The sequence below is a fragment of the Notothenia rossii genome (assembly GCF_949606895.1).
Source record: "Notothenia rossii genome assembly, chromosome: 4".
Lineage (NCBI taxonomy): Eukaryota > Metazoa > Chordata > Actinopteri > Perciformes > Nototheniidae > Notothenia > Notothenia rossii.
The window spans coordinates 80,652,222-80,661,891 of record NC_136902.1 but is presented as its reverse complement, the minus strand read 5'-3'; the positions used below and the strand labels follow the sequence as shown (position 1 = coordinate 80,661,891).

The following is a 9,670-nucleotide window of genomic DNA, read 5'->3' as shown; positions in this document are numbered from 1 at the left end:
CATTTCTTTCACATACACACACACACACTTTTTGGCCCCCCCACTTCTGAAATGAATCCGGCGCCGCTGCCAGTCACCCTCTGTGAGGCAGAGTCAGACCCACATTTGCGCTGCGTTGCGTTTACAATATATACGTATATTGCCGGCGGCTGAGTACCGGCATTTTACTGAGTACCGCCACCTTGCCGGTACTCAGTAAGAACTGCTGGTACCACATGGGTAAAAATCAGAAGTGCCGGTACTGCATACCGGTGAGTACCGGCCCAATTCAAGCACTGCACAAAACAAGAAAACATGTGACTGGGTTAATCGGAACAAGAGAATACACAGACACAGACAGACAGACAGACGGAAGAACAAGCACTCCCTTTGAATAGGTTGAGGGCAAAGGGTAGCAAGTAAGAGAGTAAGACACATAGGTGGAGAGGCCCACTCAGGGAACAAGTCCCCACTGGAGCCTTAGTTGGAAATTGATGAGAGATAGGGAGGTACGCTGTGTCTACAAATCGTAACACTCCCCGGCCTGTCTAAGCCACTCTACAAACCGTTTCCCTCTAATAAAACCTCGAGAGGTTAGAGAGGGAAAAGGTCTTGGATAAAAGTTATTCTTGATAAGAGAAGCCTAGAAGGCCAGAGAGAAAAAGTGAGTTTTAAGTGTTGATTTAAAAGACCCCAGGGTGTTACCCTTAGATGTTACCTTTGTTCTAAAGTTAACTGCTTCTGCCTGCTTATAGCAGTTCTGCATGTGCTATTTATTTCAACAACTACACCTTTATGTATTTCTCTTAAACAACTGATCATTTTTATTGTAGTATGCTTTATTCGTCCCTTTGTTCCTGAAGTTCAATTCTAAATCACTGGGCCGAACTCAAAGCTGCATCCAGTGATTTAGATTCAGCTTTTTCCAACAAAGAGACATCTAATTGCTTTAAACCTTTTTCAGACATTTACAAAAATGATTAAAGGTGGGGTAGGTAATTTTGGAGAAACCAGCTCGAGTGCGCTAGAATTTGAAAATACACAGCCGGAAACAATCTGCCACTTCCTTTTAGAGCCCCTCCTCCAACACACACGAACGCGCACATGACCAATGAGGGCACGGGATAAGTTTGTGCACAGATGGAAGGCTGACAGGCAGGTAGGCCGTCCAGTTATTTTAGCCGGGCCGGCTCAGATGATTGGTCGTGCTTTTTACAGTACTACGGCTTCCACAGATGACGTTTTTTTATGGATTTTGTCAAAGCACTTAAAATATTCATTGCTATCGGGATGTTAAGAGCATTCCATGGAATATAACAAAAAGTGTATCCCGAGCCGGTTTCTCAAACTTACCTACCCCACCTTTAACTTAAATATTTAATCTGAATTTCTCCCTCCCTTTGCTTCCACCCTCTACCTTTGTCTCCTGGCAGCATTTCCCGGCTGTGAGTGGGGCCTTCATGGATTCTCCGTACAACGGCAATACGTCCCTGCAGACGTCCACCTCCAACCTCAACGCCAGCTGCTCCAGACCCTCAGAAACAGAGGATGATGGGAAAGTGTCCAGTGACACCATTTGGCTGTGGGTCGCTGTACTGGCAACCATTGGCAACATAGTGGTGGTGGCTGTGGTTTGCGCTTGTGCCTTCTGACGAGATGGAAACTGATGCTGTCTGATAATCCGAAATCTTCCATATCCTGAAAATATATTTTTTTCTTCAGAAATGATGCAAAATAGCCTTAACTTGAGACATCTGAAATGGAATTTACATTGGGATATCCAAATCAAATGATTTTTACATTTTTTTCAAGAAATATAAGAGAGTAAAACTAATAAACTACAATTAAATAATCAAAATAAAGCATACTTTTTCAAATGTATTTATTTATTTTATTTAAAGCTTTCATCAGATGAAATAATGTTCCGATAGAGACACAGGTATATCTATTTTTTCCTTCAAGTTTTACAGTGATACAATATAAAAACAAAACCCACAAAAATACAGTTAAACTAATATCACACTTACATTAAGGGACTTTGAAAATGGCTACTGAAACATATCTTACCTAATATACTGAATACTGACCTCAACCTGACCAAATAAGACCACATGCAGACCCACTCATGCACTGTTTTGCACATTTTATCGTGAAAAACCAGCAACAAACTACCTAGCATAGACAAACCAGATCCAGTGGACAAATCTATAGAAAGTTAAAGACAATCCTTAGAGCTTTGTTCATTCAACCAACCCACAAGCAACACTATCCACCACAATTGGCTGAAATGGTAGGGGTTGGGTCAGGGTTAGTGTTTTGGGGAACGTGCAGCTCCGTAGGAGCGTAGCGTGGTGCACGGGCTCTTGGGTAAATATTTTTGTTTAAAAACTTATTTAAAAACTCCTTATTTTATCTTATTTACCAATCAAAGTTTATAAGGGTTAGGGTTAGCCACCATGGCTTGTCATTAAGCTTCCTAATCCAACTTTAATATTACTATAACAATAATGTATCGGAAACAATCAGATGTCACCAGGATGTTTATTTTAGCCTCCATATGGACAAAGTATTAAACTATTTAATAAGCATTTTGTCCCGGAGCAAAACACAACACTTATTCACTTTGGATTGCAGGCTGGAATAAGTGGTGCCTTAACATAATAGTACTATACTTGCCTATGTGGTCAGCTGGTTATGTAAGCCAAGCTGTTGTTATATAAACCCATTCAGGCTCAGCAGAGGTCAGAAGGATTACAAAGGATCATAGCTTGATCTCTTTGAGGGATCTGAAGCCAGAGAGAGATCCACTGTTAAAGCTTGTATCAGAGTGTGTGATAGTAGGATTTAGAAGTACTACGAGGCCAGAGGTCCGAGCCCTGCAGTATAACGTCCTTACGATGCTCGACCAAAGCACTGAACTTCAACCTGTTCTGTCTTTACTATTCTTTTCCATGCTATTGATTTTATTCTTACATTTACAGCATCCAGTATATTTAGTTGACTAATTTTGAGCAATAAGAGCAATATGGAATTTACTCAGCTCCGCCTCCTCGCTAATGTTAAGCTTTTTGTTATTGCATGGCAGGCATTGATAACAATGGTAGATAAACCACTTGAACATTATTAGTAGTTTGTTTTATAAGGAGTCCATGATTTAGAAATATGAGATAACAGAGAAAGTAATGGGTCAATTAAGACGATATTGTGCCATGACTAAAGCTCCTTTTTAGTCCACAAACATCCACTTGGTTGGTTAATTTAAAAACTCTGCTTCATCTGACACCCATGTCTAGTATAAACAACATCCTTTTAGAGGGGAGCAGGGCTGAGCTGAGCAGTGACTTGTTGAAATTTAACAAGCAAGGAAGTTCAAGCAATTGTCTCTGCAGATATTAGAGCGGTCAGAGCAGATCGTATCTCTGCGGCTGACTTTATTAGAAGATAATTTTACAGACAGAATAGAGCTAAGTGCACCCAGCGGGGGCAAATATAGAGTCTTAAGGTGCAGACAGAGAAATAATGATTAACATGTGAGATAATGAGTGGCGATGAGTGACACTAGAAGTGAAAAGGAAAGATGTGGAAGAGAGAGGAAAATAATGAGGCAGAAAATGCTCTTATGCATTTCCGCTATTTGTACATTTATGACAACTGACAGGGAAAGGGACATTGTATAAGAGTGGGAGTGAGGAAACAAGTGAAAAGGAGAGATAATGGTGGGGACAGAGTTGGTGTAGGGAGGAGGATTATGACAGAAATAAATAATGAGTGCATTTGAGTAAATTGGCAAACATGAGTATCGGACAAAAGAAAAATGCAAGAAAAGTAAAGTGCAAAGGTGAAAAGGGAAAATAAATAGAACCATTTATTTCCTGAATTTATTTTACTTTAAGAAGTGCTTTATGTTGCATACTTAAAGTGTATACAGTGGGGTATGACTTAAAACAGCCAGTTTTCTCAACTCTAACAACAAACCGAAAACACATAAAAGAACCAACAGTATATATTGACATTATTAGTTATATTGAGTATGTTTGTGGTCCTTGTTTGGTCGGCAGAGGTTCAGATGTCCAACGTTTACCTCCTTATGAAGTTTACCTCAACCAACTCCTTCACTTTCCAATTACCAGCTAGTTTCTGTGGAAGCATGAACCCACAATATCAACTAATTAGATACCATTAATGTGTTTCTAAATAAAGACGCCAAGCTTGTGGAAGGGACTCAGCGCACAGAGAAGAAAGCATGCACACATCTGTTAATATGGACTTATGGGCTAGGCGTTTCTTTCATTCCCTCCATCTTACTGCTGACATCTCCTGCCTGCATAGTCACACTGAAGTGAAGGATAGCATCTCAAGACGCCTGGAAACAACCCAGTGATCCCGCTACTCACCACCATGGCACCCAGAGGTGAGAAGTAAAACACTGTTACTGATGTGGTGCAGCAACCTGATGCATCACATTTGTGTAACGGACTTTAAGCAGGAACATTTCCTGGGAAATGTTGACGTTCCCAATGACAAACTACTTGTCATCCGTGATATTAAACAATCATGCATCCAGTCTGCAGCCAACATTAGTCATCAAGTGCCTTTCTGTGTAAAATCAGTTTAAACTCCGAGATCATCTTCCCCCTGGGAACAATTCTGTCCTGGCATTTCATGCATGTAACACTCTTAGTAACTAAAGGAGACATCATGCCTTCATGTTTGGGATGAACGACAAAAAACACTTGAGTTGTTTTTCGAATTTTTAGTAAAATTAATAGATACATTAACTTTAAGTGGTACAGTATATAGCAAGACATAATGCATCGTTTAACAAGTAAAAGGTCTTTAAGTGCACAGTAATACCATTTTTGGCAAAGATAAAGTTTCCTGCATAGTAATGAGTTTCTTATCATTTATGCTTTACTTTGAAGTAAGTATAAATCATTTACATTGCATATTATGAACCCAAGATGGCCGTATTACAGACTAAATGATACAGTTATAATTGTGCAACAGAGTTCACCCCTATTTCACTAGGGGTGAGATAGGGGTGAGGGTTAGGAGTCAATTAGTTTGTTACTGTAACCCATATTTATGAGTTACAGTATGGGTTACTGAATATCGTTAACACCTTATTCCTGTTACATCATTAGCACATAATCAGAAGTAGGATAAAACATATCCAGTTACCAGTTCAACATTTAACAGTTGTATTATTCTATTGGTGCATTCACTGTGGTCTTATATGTGTCACATTGTACCCTCTGTGCTCTCTCTTTCATCTCCTCTCTTCCGTCATCCCTCCTTCCATGCATGTGAGGTATTCGGCCGCGATGTCCACATGGCGCACCCCTCTTTTCTACACACACATAGTCCTCACCAGACCTCTGACTTCTTCTGACCAATCTTTCCTCTTTCTCCATTTCACATTTGAGCATGTAATGGTGTTGCAGATCAGATCATAATAGTTAACCATAATAATATGTTCTATAAATAATCGTGACAGAAAGGGTTTGAAATTGCCTGTCAACTAGAACTCGGAACCATTAAGCCATAAAGCAGATAGCCCATAACTTCTGTTTTGTGTACTAAATCTTTTTCTCCCACATGCTCTCTGCCTCCATAGAGATTCCCATCATCGTTCGTGAAACAATAAGGACTGGAAACAATGGCTTGGAGAGGAGACCAGCAGAACAGTCTGAGGTTCATATAACAAACTGAGAGACAACATTGTGGCATTGACTTTGTTCTCATCCACGTGGATTTAAAATACAGTTCACACGGATATATACGGCTTTTTCAGGACGAGCATGTTCTCACAGAGTGGATTTGCCTGAACAGCGTCTCTGTTCTTTGGAGAATGTGTAAAACTGCAGAAAGTGGACATGAGGATCTTTGCCAAATGAGAACAGAATGAAAAGGAACAACAGCCTCAGATGGTAAATGTCTCATTAAGGTTATATATGGCTGCAGGCCCACACTGCACTCACAGCCCTGATGATTAGTAACAGTTTGAAGATCCTTTCCCTCATTCAATGGGGTTAAATATTGCTTGGATATTCTGATCTTTGTAATGAGGACATTTGCGGAATGTAGTTGAAGATTTGTCACTAATCTAATCAAATCAATTCATTTGACTGTTGAGAAGACAATGAAAAGATAGAATGGCTTTGAAGATAATGGACAATTCTTTCTGTGGACACTATGGGACTGAATCGAAGAAGAGGTTTGGTGGTAAACCTTTAACCTTTAATGTCAAATTATCTAAAACCAATAAATGAAACTTAACAGAATAACCATTAAACTTGTCAAGGTCCGGATAATGAATTTGTATTTGTGATACAACAAGCTAACTTACTCAGAAATGTTGAAATCGGCAAAAACATAAAACTCTGTGTTATATCTGAAAGATGGTTGAAGAACAATGTTTTATGAATACATACATACTATGCATACAGTACACTCACTTTACATCAGGATTTGATTAAAACAGATAGTGATAGCTGGATGCAGATATGAAGCAGACACAGTATGACAGTACTGTTGGGTTAGCAGCAGCACAAATGGACTACAGGCTACCGTTGTACCTCACTGAACATGCATGGCAACTAGCAAATGTCTCATTTTCTTACTGTAGTAAGTGTTTACCTATTCATACATACTTAAGTCAGTAATTGGACTTCAGTAAAACAATTTAGCCTTTTGGTTTTATGAGTTAATGTATGCTTATTGCTTATATGTTGGAGTTTGACTTATGACTTGCTTCTATATCTTACTTTTAAGTTTTATTTGAGGAATTTCTCTCTTTGTAAATCCAAGATCATGGAGCTATCAGGAAGCGTTTTTAAGATGGACCTTTCTACTGTATGAGTTATGTAATGTAACCTCATTAAAGTAGTAAGAATGTGCAATGTTTGTTGATGATTGCTTGTCTCATGCAGCTTATAAAGAAATAATGTAGTTTTACTGTACTTGTGAATTACATAGCATGTACTGTACAGCAGATTATCAATTTTCTTAATCTTTGTATTTTATCTTTGCTGATATCAAGAGAATGTTAGCCATGTTAAATGAACCAATCATAAAATAATATCAAATTTCAAACGCAATGTTTCATTTAAATGCTTACGTTAATCCAATTTCACTCTCCTTTCTTATAAGTACGTCAATTTTGAGGAAGGCAAGTACAATTGTAGAAAACAGAATGGTTAAAAAATGGTGACACTTTATTAGGGATATAGTCTTATAATTCGTTTTCTAATTAGTATGAATGAAATGATGAAATGTGAGTGGTTGGTTTTGATATCTACCAGGAAATGTGTAATGACAGGATGTCTTCCTGATGCTCACTAAATGTTAATTTAAAGTAATGTAGTTTCATCTTGAATCAACTTCTTCTGACTTAATAATGACCAAAGGCTTTCCTACAGCTCCATTACAAAGACCAAGAAAAGATGAATTCATGTTGTCATTTTTTTCTAAAGTAGTATCACATAATCTAAATCTGACTACAGGAATACAATTCAAAACTTTTGTAATGCACATGTCTGTTATAAAACTATATGTTGTGTATTGTAAAGGCAGTGGCAGTATTACTCACATTAAGATCTTAAGAAAACACAATTTCTTGATTTGTCTCCACTTTTTGAAAACTTTAAATGTGTTTCTGATTGCATATTTAAACATATTTTGGAACATGAAAAAAAAGATGTGTTTGATTTAAGATACATCAATCTACTTGAAACCGATACAGATGATGTGAGCTCTTCAAGTGGCTCATTACATATTAATTTGATCTTAAGGGAATGTTGGCTTTCTCTAAAACATCTCTTGACATTAGTTTACAGTAATGTAGTCTTTGCATGTTACAACAGTCCCATTAGACGCAGTAATGGTATTAATGAATGGAACTAATGGACTCATGACATAGAGTAATAGAGGCAGAATCTGTGGTAGAGAGAAAGTCTTTCTCTCTGTGTATCTTTTTCCAATATCTAAAGTGTGTCACACGCTACCTCTCTTCTTCCCCAATCACTGTCATTCATTATTTCTCTAATTTCCTTCTTTCTCAAATGATTTATGAATCCATTTCGTTGTCCCAATGGCAAAAATTAATGATAGACAGTTCTGGGTAAGCACAATTTTTCTTATTCTTATTAAAACAATTCATTCCTTTCAGTGTGTTCTTTTAACTGTGGCTTTTGAAAGGCATTGTATAATCATGTGTGTGTGTGTGTGTGTGTGTGTGTGTGTGTGTGTGTGTGTGTGTGTGTGTGTGTGTGTGTGTGTGTGTGTGTGTGTGTGTGTGTGTGTGTGTGTGTTTTAGTTGTCCACTTCAGGCTATCCCAGACACTCCATCTGTGGCACGGCTGTCTTTGGGGAGATGTGAGATCCTCCAACACACAGCCTGCAGATGAAAGAACTCATGCGCACACATGGGGACAAAAATGTCCTGTACACGCAAACATGAACAAACAGACAAAAGGAATCTCCTTTACTGTATACAGTATCAAAAGTGATTTCTCTTCGCCAGGGAGATCTTGTGTTTGGTTGTGCGTGTGTATTTGAGTGTGTGTGTTTAGTTTATCACTGCATTTTTAAAGACCTCTCTTTGTTGCAGAACTCTACTAGTTTAAATATTGTATTTACTGTTTGATACCGTCATTGACTCACTGCTCTTAACCTGCTTATAACCTTGTGTGGTTAAAGCTAACAGGTACCAGACATACTACTACATCCACAGTGAGTAGGATGTTTTTTGGACAATTTCTGTCACATTACATCGACATGCGCTTTGTGGAGGGAAAGAGAGAGAAAGTGGGGATAAGCAGCCTGTAGAGCCGGCCTTTTTAAACATATGACTCAGAGTAAGGGTTATTTTGAACAAACCAGAGATTGTTCCAACAGTGGAAACCTTGCCAAGACGGCTTAATTGAGTTTATTTCCAGTTTGAATGAAGTTTGTTTTAAGGTTGTATTTGTGTCACATCAGTAAGGGAGCCAAAAATATTCAAATGTATCGGAATAGGTATTTAAATGTTTCCTTTTTTGCTTTACTGAAATAGTAGTTTCGTTATCTGGTGAAATAGATTAATATGGCAGCTGGGAGATATAATGGCAGTACAAATAAATAAATAAAAGTAATGTGAATGGTTTCAATGACCAGCCTAAGAGCTAGAAAAAGAACACAGATACACTGTATATTTAAACTTTACTCCAAACTAATTATCTTCATGGGAGGATCATATAATCTAATCTATCCTATGGCCAAATAGCGAGTCATCACCAAAAAAACCTGAAGATATTTCTTACCAAGAAAGTTAAATTGTCTCTTGGCCTTCATTCACATAAAACAAAACATTGGCTGCATTACGGCAAAACAGTGACCTCTGATCTCTTTGGCAGAACATTTAATCCAGAACAGGGGCCATGCCAGGAAAAGAGGAACAGAACAAAGAACAAACAGAACTAAACAAAGTGACGTTGGACGAAGTAACACCCTAATAGGAACCAGACTGTTTATTATTTTATATAAATAACCCCTCAGTCCGGGGAGCCGGGCGTCCTGACCTTACTGACTTATCTGTGAGATAAACAAGATTTTACCAAGAAACCATTCCCCAGAACTAAGATGGATACACATTAAACATGTGTGAAGATATTGTGTGAGAAGGTCAGTGGAAAATAATGATGGAAACCTT

The 9,670-nt window shown here is 38.2% G+C and overlaps 1 long non-coding RNA gene across 1 annotated transcript; it reads left to right on the top strand.

The window, feature by feature from the left end:
- The first annotated feature begins 1,646 nt into the window (after window positions 1-1,646).
- On the top strand, window positions 1,647-6,881 carry LOC307036874. The gene is made up of 2 exons (XR_013807505.1): window positions 1,647-4,390; window positions 5,597-6,881. It is a non-coding gene; the product is annotated as an uncharacterized lncRNA (long non-coding RNA).
- Window positions 6,882-9,670: the final 2,789 nt, after the last annotated feature.